We start from the raw sequence: 16,178 nt of genomic DNA on the forward strand, positions 1-16,178 counted from the left end.
GTACCATCCTAAATAACAATGAAGCGAGGTACATAGCAAGTCATGGTAGTCTCTACTCCAATGCCTCTCTCCATGTCAACCATGACCTCTGTAGCAGCAACCTCTACTATTGGCACTCAAAGCACTCTCGTAGATAGGGATCAACACCCTCTAGCACATACTCAGGGTACATCTCACAGATCGACACTCGTAGAATCTACCACACGTCCAAAAAAGTGACTGTTGCCTCTCTAGTACGCAGATGGAAACTCGATATCAGTGTATGCCACTACTCAATCAAAGTTGAAAGCTGTGCTAAATGTGCTCTCAAATTTGGCCACTCATGGACATGCTCTAGCCCACACAATCTAACATGTCCCCACTCTACCTCTATCAGACTGTCTCCTAGCACCATGGTTGGTGGATAGTGCTCCTATGACTAGAATATCACCATCTCCATTTGCAGTATAGACATGCACATGGTCAATTTCCTCTATCTAATGTTGCTCTTAGTATGGGGCATCCTCCTCTGTTCTCTGCCAATTTGTCCCAATCAGCACAAAAGCCAAACAACACAAATGACAGCCAATGGAGATGCCATTTCAGCATCTCTAGCGGCTGCGCACACGCTGGATTCCTACCGAATGGTACCCTATTATCATCTATGAAGATGATGACACAGAGATCATCATCTATGACCCCCCTTTTCCCTCTTTTGTCATCTGCATAGATGTCATCTTCATAGACCTTTTGATCCTTGTTTTGTCATCTGCATAGATGACAGGGTAGAGATGACCAAGTTTTTGGGCCCATTAATGCATCATAAATGCTATCTAAGAGACAAAAATAAATTTGTTTACAAGGCTGGATAGTTGACTCACCGATGGGCCCATCTCAACTAGTCTTTGGTGATTTTGAATGTGCTCTCCAAGCTGCAATTTTTTGATAGGATTCATCTTTTGCTCTGATTCTCTACTCTCTAGGTGTGCAAATGACTCTTCCTTGAGCCCCTTGGAGGCTTATATAAGCCCTCTAAGGCCCCCTTTTTGAGCCTATGTCCTTTCTTAAGCTATGTCGATCCCCTTGTTTATCCCCAAGTCATGCAAAGTCTTCATTTATCCCCTTTCCTTCCCTGTTCCTTTTTTTTAAAGACCTTTTTGAGAAAATTGCCCAAAATTTATTTTTTGTCCTATTTTTGCGAGGGGGCACCCTCCTCCCCTTTTGTTGCTTTGACACCACTCCTAATACTCCTATCCTTTTTGGGGCAACCTATATTTTCTTTTCTTTGATATAATGTCATCCTAGCATCACATCAAAGAGGGGCAAAATGTAGACACTTAAAATTGTCCTAAACACTATATTAGTTCATTTAATATTTCTTTTGACATTATAGTTAATTACTTACTAATTAATTATATTTTTCATATTCTTCTACTGAATTTAATTAAATTTAATTAATTAATTACATTCACTTTCCTAATGTATTTAAATTTATTTAATACATAGTGCTCCATAAATTCCCTTCTAAATAAATCCTATTTATTTAATTCCCTCCATTCCATTAAATTATCTAATTGTATGATTAAATTAAATTCTATTTAATTTAGTCGTAAACCTATCTTGAAACCTAATCTACACCCATCGCTTTCATACTTCTAAGCCTACCCATTACTTACTCCCACTTATTTATCTTAGACACCTTGCTAAACCCCTTTTAGCTCCTAAGTGTGTGCTCACACATGTATGAGAAACCCTTCACACCTTTCACACCTCTCACGCCTTTCACACCTCTTGCACCTTTGTCTCCCACTCCTTTTGAGTTTGCTCACACATGTGTGAGAAAACTCTGAATGTTGACCTTTACATGGCTTATCTCCTTAGCCCATGTGTCTCCCTTGTAGCACCTATGTGGATGCCACATAGATGCCACCTCCCCAAGGCCTCTCTCAAACCTATAAATAGAGTCCTTGTCTCAAGAATTTTCCATCTCCCTCATTTGCATTGTTATCATGCTAGTTTACTGTTAGAGCTTTTTAGTGATTTTTGTGAGTTGCATTGTTACTAACCTTTGGTAGTTCCTAGATTTCCATTTCATTTGCATTGTTAACTTAGTTTATTTCTTGCATCCACACTCACATCCTTTGAGTGCTTTCAAGAATGGTTGCTTTCATAGCCATTGTTTGAAGCATTCACCATTCATTTTAGCATAGTATCATTGTCATTGCATTTTATCATAATGGGATTCAATAGTTGTGTTTTGGGAGAGCACATCGACATCCCTCCAATCTAAAGAACACCAACAAGGCATCTTATGGGCACCCTTGTTGAGCTACTTTGAGGTTGTATGAGGACATTTCTTTTTGGTTGCATTGAGTTGTAAAACTCAAGCATAGTATTAGTTGTATTTGGTTTTATTTTGAATATTTGATATACATATGCAACTAATGTTTGTTTGGTTATGCATGCTCCCGACAAGTTAGGTTTTCATGTACACAAGAAGTAATAGTTGAAAATGATGGAATAGCAATAATCGTTGAAATGACACTAATAATAGAAATACCTTGTTGATGCTTGGTCAAACTTGATGATGGAGTACTTTACTGCTCGATAGTTGAAGTGCTATATACTTTAATCATTGTAACATTCAAATGAACATTTTCAAATCTTGGTTGGGTGCTTGCTATGGTTTTGGTATCCACAACCAACTCAGTAGAAGCTATCTTTGAGCTAGATTACACTAAGGTTGTGCTCAAATAGTGATGAAATGTGGTTATAACTGTTGCTACAATTTTCTCTGCATCAGTCTCCTCAATACCTTGTATCTCTAGAAAACTTCCTCTAGTAACTTCCTATTCTTCCTCCTAATCATCTAGATTGACATCATCAATCTCATCATCATTTATTTCTACATCCTCTTCCTCATCTTTATCATCCTTGTTATCGACATGAATGACAAAGCCACTAGGTTGATGTAGGTGGTAGATGTTCTTCCATGTAGTTGTAGTTGACTTCACAACATATTCAATGTCTTTGATAAGAATCATGCATTCATTCATCTTGAGAGTGAACTTTTTCTCATTTTTCTTCAATCATTCCTTCACCTCGTTATTGCTGATATTTGGCATCAGTTGCCTCAAGTTCTATTCATAGATATCCTTGATAGTCTTTTGTGCATTTTACCATCTTGGCTTTATTACCTATAAGAGTTCTTTAGGAATTTTTTGTGCAAGCTCATCTAGTGAGTACTTCCATTTACCTAGCTTTGACCTAAGCATGCCATCAATTTGTTTTTTCTCTTTTGCATTCTTGGTTTCATACTTACGAGATATGAAATTTTCCATCCTAGATACTTCTTCCATATTCTTTAACCTTTCCTGAAGTGTAGGTGTAGTTCTCTTGAAGATAATCTACTTGGCTTCATCTTGACCTAGCTTCAATTTCTTCCTTGACTTGGCTGCCCTTCTAGTGAATAAAATAGGGGATGACTTGGCAGGTTCGATTATGATAATCTTTCCTTTCTTCTTGAGAGGTTGTTCATCCTCAAAATTTGCTTCTTCTTCTCCTTCTTCATCCTTTGCATCATCTTCTTTAATATCATCACCTTTTCTCTCGGTAAGCATTAGAGGGAAGCTTGCTTGCTTTGTGCCTTTTAGTAGCGTTTCTACTCTTTTTTTACTTTGTTGATTTCTTGAGGTAATTTAATCTCAAGCTCTATTCTTTCCTTAGCTTCATCATATGTGCCAAAGTATTTATCTTTGGGATCTACAAGCTCATTCAGCAGAGCTTCTAGAATATCCTTGGTGTCATCAATGTTAACCCATGCCACTCTAGGTCTGACTACCTGAATATATACTTTGTGACAGTCCACTATGAAATAGATATCATCCTTGTAGTCTTCTACAAGTTTCTTGGGGATCCTATAGCTATTATTCATCTTCTCCTTGAAGTTTAAAAGTAGTTATCCATGATATTTTCAAATTTTTCAACCATCTCTGCTATATACTCATGAATTTAATACAAAATAGGAACATCTTTCCTCCATACTATTGTACCTTTTGAAGCAAAAATTTTTTGAATGAAGAAGAATAAACATGTTAAAAGAGATCTGATCTTACATGATTGTTCTTTGATCCTCTCATTCTCTTCATATTCTTGTTGAATTTATTCAATAGTAACTCAAAAAGATTTAAGGATAGGTTATTCTTCACAACCTTGTAAGCGAGATCAACAACTTCACATGACATAGTGTTGTTTAATCTACTTGAACTGTAAATCTTATGTCCAATGATATGAATGCCTAATTTTAGTTCCATGTCAGTTACACTACTAGTCTTCATTCCTCTTCCATCTTACTTGGTGAGAGTTTGCATTTTTTATTATACCCAACCTAGGGTTTTAGTTTTCTTCACTTTATTAAGCATCAGAAGTCAACTAATTTTATAAATCATTTTCTTTGTTATCTGAATAGGTTGCTCCAACCATAACTACCCATTATGTGCATGGTTCATAATATATTTAATCCATTTGACTTGGAAGTCTCTTGGCATATGAGATAAATGAGTCAAGCCCTTAGTTTCTAAATTCTTATGTTTGGGTTTCAATGTGTCATCTACACATAATTCCTTGAATGCTTCATTCATTTCTAGGGTTCTAAGCTATTGGGTTGAGCAATGATAAAAAGAATAGATGTGTGCATGAGTAATACCTTAGGTAGAATTTGATATCATGCACAAGTTGGTTCAAGCACCTCTATAATCGTTGGACTTGACTTGAAATTTGGTGCCTTGCAATGAACTCTATGAACTAACATTTTAGAACTTTTCTTTTTTTTTTTGTTGGAAGATGCCATTCCTTAGTAGGGATTCTGAAAATTTCAAAAATATTCAACAAAAAACACTTAAATCATTCAGAAGCTCTAGATTCTCTCTTCACAAATAGCTTTGGATAATCATGGTGAAACAATGCCTTCAATTTCTTCCTTTTAACAAATTTCCACCTTTTAATGACCATTAATGCTTTGTACTTCATACTCACTTGGTGATAGGTTGTTCTTCACTTAGTTTAGTTTTTAATGCTCATAAGACATCTACAACTCAGTAGAGTCACCATCACTTAGTAAGAACTACTAGCTTGAGTTTGCAACAACCTTTCTTGGTAAGGTCTTACGACATAACCTAGCTTGGTAAGGTCTCCTACTTTCCATTATGCTTGGTGATCCTTGTGCATTTTGAATGCTAATTGAATTTTTTTTTTTGCTCACTAGAACTGATGTTAAATTACCCCTTTTTGAATCATAGTTACAATGATCTCCATAGGGAACTAAGTTGAAGTGTTTGGACCACGCAACTCATTGACTTGGGTGTCATTCACTTCATGATCTTGGTTTGCATTCTCTAGAGATTTTGGTACCTATTTCTACCTCATTTTCTTCCTAATATTGTCATCTTTGGCTTTCTTTTCATCTTTAATTCTACCTGTGTTCATATAGTTCTTGGCAAAATGTCCAAGTTTTGTACAGATGAAACATCTCTTAGTAGTGTCTATTTTTCTCATATGACATTTCATACAATTTTCTCCAATGTACCCAAATTCACCATACTATTGACATCTTCACCATGTATTGTAATCCCATCCAAATATACCTTTCACAATTTGCTATGCTGGGTTCCACTACCTGGTGTTACACTCTGAAGATTTGTGTCCTTGTTGATTACAATTATGACATTTACCTTCAAACATAGATTTTCCTTTACATTCACTTTCTCTATGACCATGCTTATTACAATTGTAACATTTTCCATTGAATTTTGATTTATCATTGCTCCATCATTTATTCAATGTATGACCTATCTTAACACAATGATTGCAAGTAGGTCTTTCATTCTTTTGAGCTCATTGTTGAGATTATTCACCTTCTTCTATGTATCCTATTCCATCTTTTCCTTTATGTTTGTCTTGAATTTGTTCATTCAATTGATTCATACTTTCTTGAGGTTTCATTATTCTTTCATAGGTAGTGTTGAGATCATTCTACAACTTTTCAGTCTCTGATCTTTGATTCATGTATTGGTGAGTTGATCAATGAAGCCTACTTATTGAAGGGATAGATATTGAATTTCATTATTCTTTTCTTCTATATCTTCTTGGGCTTTGTCTTTTTCTTCCATGACTCCACATAATCTTACTCATTGGATTTTTTGTTCTCTTTTCAACTTTTTGACTAGTTCTTGAAGATTGGAATTCTTTTCTAATAGATCTTTGATTACTTAATCAACTTCATCTGAATTTCTTTTACGATATATATCTTCAATTCTTTCATTAATGTAGAGTTTTTCATTCATTTGTACAACAAGATCTTTCCTTCTTTACAATGATTGAGAGAGTTGCTCCTTTTCTTTCTTTATTTTCCCAATGGATAATTCAATATCCACCTTTTCATTGTTAATAGCCTTATCTAACCTATATACCTCCATTTCCTTTGATCTTCCCTCAAGTTGTTAAACGTCTGATGTGAGAACCTGAATAGTTTTTGATACCAACTATTGGAAATATAAGGTATATAAGGCTATTGAGAGGGGAGGGGTGAATTAGGAACCAATTAAAATTTATCCTACTTCACCAATTAATCTTTTATATAATATTTTGATCTAATTTCATGCATGAAAGAATGGAAGAGAATAAACATTTGTAACAATTTGACACAAGATATGGTGACCCATAAACCTTCCAATTAGAAAGTAAAATTGGGGTGGGGATGATACCGATGAGCTTTAGTACTGCAGTATAAAGTTAACCTCTTAAGGCTTAAAAATGACCACTTCTAGTGATTTTCCTTGTTAGGAGCAATAAGGACTATTAGGTCCACCTTGCTAAAGGATTTACAAACATACAATGAAGTATGCACTCGGTTAGGAGATTTAGAAAAGATTGTTAAGTCTACCTTATTAAAGGATTTGACTGATGCACCTATTAGGATGAACTAGTGGGTGATCTACAATTCTAATTTGTTTTTTGAGATTCCTTGTATTATAATGATCACTTGTCCCTTATAATTCTTGTAGCCTTCTTTAATTCACACTTTTTCTCATCATATTCTCTTCACATATCTTGTTTGGATATAATGCAATACATTACATATATACCAATCCAAATTAAAACTTATTAGAGTTGACTACAATACCAATAACATCATAATCCACAAAGTTGGCTCAACTACTATAACTCAAGTTCTAAAGACAAACTCAGTGATGTTCTGATACACAACAAACACTGTCAACACTCAACAATCTTTGGCACTTGGTTGAAATTGAAGCTCGGTCCATAATAATCACTTCCAAGTAGCTTGAACTTATTTAGTGCTATGTGACTTAGTGAACCCTAAGTAACTTGGTAGCAATTGGATTACTTGGTTGACACTACATGACTCAATCAACACTAGATCTACTTTGTTAACCTTGTGAGCTCACTAGACACAGTTGGACTTGGTTAACACTATAGAGCTCGGTTAAAACTTCAATATCTTCACTTCTACTAATTGACTTGGTAGCCTTTACTATTCTTGGTTTACACCGAACTTTATCTCTAAAGCTCAATAAACACTGTGTAGCTCGACAAACACTACAAACTAACTCAGGTGCTTGGTAGACACTATATTCTAACTACTTACCTTAAGAACAACTGAATCACTTGGTTAACACTAAAAATTGAATGGTAAGCTCAGTAGCAACTATAGAGCTTGGTAGCAATGTAACCAATTGACTAAGTGTTGAATCATTGATAGAAAAATTGACCTTTATGTCAAAAAATCATACATAATAACACTAGCTATGTTAACTATGGAAACCCTTGATTAGAGTGAAAACCTTGGTGGGATGGTACTTAAAAAATGATTTATTAATATAAATACTCCTTGTTAAAGGATGGACCCTATTAGGAGTCTATAAAAACATTCAATACATATTAATCCCTATTAGGAGACATTGAATCCCTATTAGGAGATCCCAACCCTGTTAGGAGTTGTAGAAGGTAGATGGACCCACTGTCCAAACAACTTTAGGGGAAAGACCAATGAACCCACTGTCTAAATGATCTCTATATAATTCCTTGCAAAATTATAAAAATGACCTATACTTGAACTTCCTCTTCCTCTGTCTTGTCAACTAGACTACTCTGCTTCTTTTGATCTCGATACTAGATCACCAACTCCACATCCAATAATCCCCTGGGTTGCTTACTCACATTTACCAAAAAAATCTTCTCATGTTTGCACACTTCACACTTGATACATTTCTCACTCAAGGAAAATAATTCCCTTTATACCAAGTCCTCAAAACAATTCCTTGAGTTAACCTTGAGGCTTTCCCAATTAATTATATAATAGGACCACAATAAGATAGTTAATTATTTTGCTATCACATAATACTATTGGCTCACAGTCTTAACAAATTATCACCCTTACAACTATAGACCTTTCCCACTTGTTGAAATAATCAATTAGACTATCGTTTGTTACTATATCACTTCACACATCTTGATTCTATCTTTGTTAGAAGGTACAATCCAATCATCAGAAACTACTCATCAAATATTGTATCTGTATTGATCTCTATAAATCAAACATATCTTCTTAATGTCTTCTACTTACTTCATGTGCACTTAACCTCATCATCAAGGTATAGTGTAGAACATGTCTTTAACCGTGTTTCACCTAAACACCAAACCTCTTTTTGTACAACCTCATTCTCTATCTGCTACTTATCCAGTCTTCACAAAAACCATACTATATTTTCATCAGTGAAAAACATAGTCATGAATACAACATATCAATCATGTTACATGCTCTCCAATACTTAGGATAATCCCCAAAAGGAATATAATCAACATTCATTTTAACAATATCCTCCTTTGGCATTGATGGCAACATAGATGAAAAACATCTAAGTTCCAAGAACACCTTGTAACTATTGTTGTAGTAATCATTTCAAATCCTCTTCGTCAATCAAATCTAAAATCCTCTATAACATTTATATATTATGCAACTCTTAAGATTAGCATCAGTTGTTCACATGCTAAACAACTCTCAGCTTCTCCCCCATACAATGTTACTCCATATTGATATCAACACTACTTACCTTCCTTCTTCATGTTGTGTATCTACCTCATAGAGATATCCTTTCTTCTTATTTACATGAATCTTTCTAAATCTCCCTAGTAGAGATGTCCTCATCTTTCCCATTCAACTATATCTCTCCCATTCAACTAGAGGATATGCATTTCTCCCCATTCACACATAGGAGTTGTCATGCTTCTCTCTCCATATTTAGGAGATGTTTTTCGTGCATTCACTCCCCTATTGACATTAATGAAAAAGGATTCATTAAGTTAATAATATTCTCCAAGTCTTCAACTAGCTCAAGTGTCCAAAGACACTATTTAAGATCAATTACCAAGAGTCCTTCATGAATCTACTCACAGATACCCCCCATATAGGAAGCATCAACATTCAATCCAGTTGAATAATAGCACTTTGTGCCACTGGACTGATGCAATATTTGTATCATCTACTTTGAAGTAGGCAGGGGAATAACCCAAAGCATACCTCTCAAGTACTCAAATGTATCTTTAGGAAATGGATTTGTAAAGATATCTACAATATGATCTTTAGTACTAGCATACTCTAATATGATCTCTTTCTTTGCAACCTTCTCTCTCAAAACATGATACTCAATGGATATATGCTTTTATCTACTTCACCATCTACTTCATACACATGATCTGATTACATTCATTTTCTCCTATTGTATACTCCATCATGATTCCTAAATTTAACAAACATGTTCATATCACCAGTCTATGATGTGAAAATCCACTGTCTATTATCCAATTAGATTTCTTTTCCACCAGGGAAACTAGAGCATTTTCTTCTCTAATTTCTTTATCAAGCTCATCTTCTTTTATGGCTACAAATCCTAGCTCATCATCACTTTCACTATGAACTCTTTCCTTAGATTCATCATCTTCATTTACATACAAACAATTTATAGGTCTTCTAGACTTAAAATTTCCTTTATACCTTTTCTCTCTCTTTAGGACACTTAGATGCATAATGACCAAATTCATTACAAGTACAACATTTAAATATTCTCTTACCATTTGGTTCTCTTCTTACAAGTAGGGTTATACCTTCTTCAATTTTTCTATCTTCTTTAGATATGATTCTACTACTACTAGAAAAATCTCCATGGGTGCTTGCACTTCTACATAAGCATGGACAAACACTTAAGGCACTAAAAGCTATCCCCACTTTTGTCAATTCTCCAAACCGTCTCAAACTAACTTATGTTGCTTCCAATTTTTCAAGAAAACTTTCCCTGGAAAACTTCTTAGTATAGGGTATCAAAAGCTCAATCATTTGTGCTACTTGCTTGAATGGTGGTGTCAAAGTTTTCATAATCTTTCATATAGTCTCATCTTCTTCGTTGGATCCACCACATGATTTGATTCCTACAACAATCTTAGATATTCTACCAATATAGCTTCTCACAGATTCATCTTCCAACATCTTAGCATCTTGAAACAAGCATATTAAATTCTGTAATCTTACTCTTTTTGTATGATTATCTCCTTCAAAATTAGATTCTAAATCTTTCCAAATACTATGAGATGTTACTAGTGATTTTACCTGACTATATTCATTTTTAGGAAGATTTGATAGTAAAGCTTCTTTAGCTTGCATATTACACATGAACACATATCTTTCTACTTCACTACATCCTTCAAGATTTTCTTCTTTCACAATTTCTTTGCCACTCTTTGTCAAAAGCCAATAACCTAGACCCATACATAATAGACAAGTCTTCATCTTTTCTTTCTAGTTGTCATAGTTAACCCTAAAGTTGTTAAGAATTCACTTCAAGGACCTGATGCTCTAATACCAACTATTAGAATATATATTCCACCAATATAACTAAGATGAGGTGGGCGAGAGGCCGCGGGGAGGGGCGGGGCACTGAATAAGTTATACAAATATTATCACAATTATCAAACTTATTTATCCTTAACCATATGAACAATGTAATCGGGAACCATAACAAGATAATCATGCACAATAACACTAGATAAGTTAACTAGGAAAACTTTGATAAGAGGAAAAACCTTGGTGGGGATGGTACCCACAAAATGATGTGCTAATATAAATATTCCTTGTCAAAGGATGGACCCTGTTAGGAGTCTATGAAAAAATCTAGTACATGTAAGTCCCTGTTAGGAGCATTGAATCCTTATTAGGAGATTCCAACCCTATTAGGAGTTGTAGAGGGCATATGGACCCACTGTCCAAATAGTTTTAGGGGAAAGATCAATGAACCCACTATCCAAATGATCTATGTATTATTCCTTCCAAAATAACAAAAATGGACTGTACTTGAACTTCCTCTTCCTCTGTCTTGTCAACTAGACTGCTCTACTTCTTCTAACCTCAATACTAGATCATCAACTTAGCATCCAATAATTTTGTGGATCGCTTACTCACATTTACCAAAATAATTTGTTCTTGTTTGTGCACTTCACACTTGATACCTTTCTCAATCAAGGCCAATAATTCCCTCTATACCAAGTCCTCAAAACAATTCCTTTAGTCGGCCTTGAGCCTTTCCCAATTAATTATAATAGGACAATAGTAAGAAAATTAATTATTTCACAATCACATAATATTGTCACCTCGCAATCTTAACAATGTCTCACATGTGTGATTATAGACCTTGCACACTCATTGATTTCATCATCATATTAGACCCTCTATTTCTATATAACTTCACATATCCTGATTATATCTCTATTAGGAGATACAATCCAATCATTAGAAACTGCTCATTAGGTACTATGTCTTTGTACTACTCTCTATAAATCAAACATATCTCCTTCATCTCTTTGGCTTACTTCATGCCCACTTAACCTTGTCATTAGGACATAGTGTAGAACATGTCATTAATTGCACTCACCTAAACATCAAACCTCTATTTGTATGACCTCGTTGTTTATCTACTACTCTACGAGTCTTCACAGAAATCATACTATGTTGTCATCAATGACAAATACAGTCATGAATAAAACATGTCAATCATGCTACATGCTCTCCAATTCTTAGGATACCCCTCCAAAGGAATACCATTAGCATTCATGCTAACAAAAACTTCTGGTATTTTGTGGCAACATGTTAATTTTTATGTGGAAGTGGTTTCCACTAAATGACTGGTAACCTAACCACAATATACCTCTAGTCCCCTTGAAAAATTGATACACTATGTAGTTAAATAAATAACCTTTTATCTATGTTGTACTCTCTTCTCTAATGATGTCTTTTTGTCAATCTTGATTCTTTTCTTTTTCTTTCCTTTTCTATGAATGAATTTGGTGTAACAAAGTATATAAATGTAAAAGACCATCAAAAACTTGTTTATGGGGCTCATTTAGCTCACTATCTTAATTTTCATAGTACAATGTTATAATCTACCTTTAGTTCCTTTTCACAAGCGTATGGGTAAATGTATCTTGCTTTTTTTCTATACTTATTTGCATGGATATTGATAATTTTTTCCTTTATGAATTAGGTGATTGCAAAAAGAATAGATGGAGGAGCCAAGTATAGTGTAGATTTCACATGGAATATTAATGCAATGATCTACATATTTGAATGTGTTCATGATGTATATACTCCTCCCATGTAGTACTCAAATTATCCATTTTCATGTTTTCTATTTGTAAATGCTTACATGCTGGAATGAATGACTGGAATTAATGTTTATTTTTATTTAAAGGGTATTAGTAGGAGTACCTCATTCAGATGCAACTTTCAAGACTAATTGCATTGACTTCATTAATAAGAAAATACTAGAAGGAAATTTCTCTAGGAACTATAAATGCAATTTAGATTACTTGATATAGAGAAGTATCTAAGTAAGGTAAATTTTAGTTTCTCAATAATTTTATATAATTTTGTATTATCAATCCCACAAACACTTTCTTTAAATTCTTCAAACTTTGAATTTCCTATATGAAGAATCGATGGCTTTGACTTGAAATCAATAGAAATCATAAAACTTTGAATTAAGTTCATCATGATTTTTTATGCTCACCTATTTCTAAACCTTACCCATTATTTTTCCTTATAGGAGATTGAGATACATAAGCTTATTACTCATGAAATATTCTTTGGTAAGACCAACAAGGCATTTGAATACATGATGCAAGGAGAGATCCTAACATGTATTAAACTCGAAAAATCAAAGGCGAAGGAAATTTAAGTTGTGTGGAAGAATTTTTCTTTCTCATAGATGTCAATCTTTGGAAGACATTGTAGGATTTTTGCATATGCCAGTAAAATTTAGGAAAACAATCTAGAGGGACTTGAATTTATTGTAACGGATTTAAATATAAGTTGACATTATTGTCCATATATGATATTAGTATCTTTTTATTTTTCTAAAAAATATGTAAATAAAATGTTTGTATCTTGTTTGTTTTCTATCAAGAATATTTTATTATTTTAAAATTACTCTGGTTGAAGTATGTAAGTAGGAATTTCAGAGAACTAAAGAAAACATACAAAGCATTAATTCTTTACTTTAAAACAGATGCATAGTTTAAATTGACTGTGATCCTCCATTTGGTGACTCAAACAATTAGGAAAATTTTTGGTAACATGTACATGTTAATTACTTACAAATTTATTTAGTTGATTCTCTAGAGTGAAGTGATCTGATTGATTGGTTTAATTTAATTAATTTTTTCATGATCTTCCATGAAGAAAAGAGAATTGAAACCATAAATATTTGGAGTAGGATGAAAATTAATAATTTTTTATTTTTTAATTATGTTGGCAATGAATTAATTAATCAATTAATAAAGAGGTATGAATGCAATGAAAATGATACATTGTGTTTTTCTTTATTAAATATGTTCCTCATATATATGTTGTTCATGTGAGTGGTTTCTAGTATCATATGTACATTGTTTGTTCTTGCTATATGTCTACCATGTTTTTTTTATGTTGACTACTTCAGTATGGACCATGACTTCCACTTGATATTTTGTTTCTAGATCTGATCTGAGAAGTCATTTATTTATAGATCTGATATGAGATGATACTATAAGAATATAGGGACTATTTTTTTTTGGTATGTTTGTTGTTGTGCCAAATAATTGAGCTATCAATGAACATCACAAACACTAGAATTACCCAGATCCACAAGAGGCAAGTAAGCCATGTTGTGAACCCCAAAGGAGGTGCTGACCACCAAGTCAACAATCTCCCCCTTAGCATCAACTGAGGGTTCCGCATCAATGAAATGAAGGAGACCTCTCTAGATTCAAAATCGTGACCCAAGGCTTTGATACTAGTTGTTGGTATGTTTGTTGTTGCACCAAGAGCTCAAGCTATCAATGAACATCACAAACACTAGACTTACCCAAGATCCATGAGAGGTAGTTAAGCTATGTCACAAACCATGAAGGAAGTGCTGACCACCAAGTCAACATTTTGAACATCACAAATATGAATAAGTAGTTTAATTATTTTTTTTCTTGTTTACTCTATAATTGAAAGGCACCATTACCATTATAATAATAAAAGACATCATCAATATTACAACAATTGTGATGCTCATTATCTTTAAACTACTTCTAGGGATATTTAAATTGCCCATGGTATCTTGTCTAGATAACTCTTGGGTTTAGAGGGATGACTATTAGTAATAACATGTTTTAAAGAATGAAGAAATCTCATATCACCATCGTCCTCCATCGCTTTTCTCCTCTATGTTGTTGTTTTTGGTGCTACTAAGACTCATCTTAGCATGCTTAAACTTATTCATTCTCATTTTTTCTCCTAATTATATGGGTAATTAGAGAATTCATATTTAATTTTTCATTTCTCTCAAGTTATATGTCAAATCAACATGGTCTCCTACATCACTTCGTAAGGCAGGGACTCTAGATGCCAGTAGCTCTTGTTTCAATAAGTTGACATTTATGTACATATAAATATAAATCCTTACATAAAATTCTAAAATGGTGAAATGAAGTCAACGGTGAAGATATTACTTCAATATTATTAGTCATTTGTGAGATTTTAATGTTTGAATTTTTTAAATTTTTTTTAAAAATATATTCAAAGGTAAATTTGAGTACTTAGAAGATTCAAATTAGAAAAAAAAAAGACCAAAATATTCAACATTCTGTAATGATCACATTTTGTGAGCAACCATCTTCAGAAGAGCTTTTTAATGGTATATTATAATTGAAAATCCAATGATCAAATTAAATTATGACCCCAGGAAGTTGTACTACCCAAATTTAAATTTCAAAATATCTTCAAGAGTGAAAAAGTCAATAGTTGTACTTCTAGTACCCAAATTGAGATTTACACTTCCTATAATATTCTAGGGAAATTACACTTTTGAGATAAATAAGATGATCAAGAATTATAGAGGACTATCCAAAGTGAAGATTGTGGTTCTAAATGTAATTGGAAAGCCCATATGGTTATAACTTGTGATTTTCTAAATGTTAGAATATCATTTCATTTAGCTAATTGAAATAAAGTTGTTCTTTCTTGTATTTTTATGTTTATTTCTCTATTGTTTTTTTGTAAATAGGTTTGTAAGGGGAGTATCCCAAGTGATATCAAAGTGGAATTTTATTAGTGTATAAATAGGCCATCGTACATGAGATATTTTTCACTAGGACTATAGTTGTGGGGTTATAAAAATGTAAGGAAAAAAATGTTTCCTCAAAGGAACTTTGGTTGAAGATTTTTTGTTGTTGTTGGAAGATGTTTCTAGAGTTCTCTACAAAAAAGTTCAAGCACTACAAGGGGGGATCCATAGATTTATTTTAGAGGAAGAGATGAAAGTGAGGATGAACTTTAAGGAAAATGGTATGAAGAAGAACATGTAGCAACATATCTTGAAGAAGATAGATATTTTAGGGTCGTTAAAAAGATTGGAAAGAGTTCAAATATTTAGGTGTCTACATTTTCTACAAATTTTAATCTAGAAGAGTTGATTGACTAGATCATCTTGACATGGAGGAGTATTTCAAGAACAAAGAAGTAGAAGATTTGGAAGGGCCAAGTTAAAAAATATATAAAGTTAAAAGTCCATTCCAATATTTGGTGGAAATAAGTTTAGTTAGAAAGAAAT

The 16,178-nt window shown here is 33.5% G+C and overlaps 1 pseudogene; it reads left to right on the plus strand.

Moving 5' to 3' along the window:
* The window catches only part of LOC149556504 (alcohol dehydrogenase-like), a 28,890-nt pseudogene extending 15,610 nt beyond the window's left edge, over window positions 1-13,280 (plus strand).
* The last annotated feature ends 2,898 nt before the right edge of the window (window positions 13,281-16,178 follow it).

The sequence above is a fragment of the Cupressus sempervirens genome, chromosome 5, assembly GCF_028749045.1.
Source record: "Cupressus sempervirens isolate cs-2001-9-10 chromosome 5, ASM2874904v1, whole genome shotgun sequence".
NCBI classification, from domain to species: Eukaryota; Viridiplantae; Streptophyta; class Pinopsida; order Cupressales; family Cupressaceae; genus Cupressus; species Cupressus sempervirens.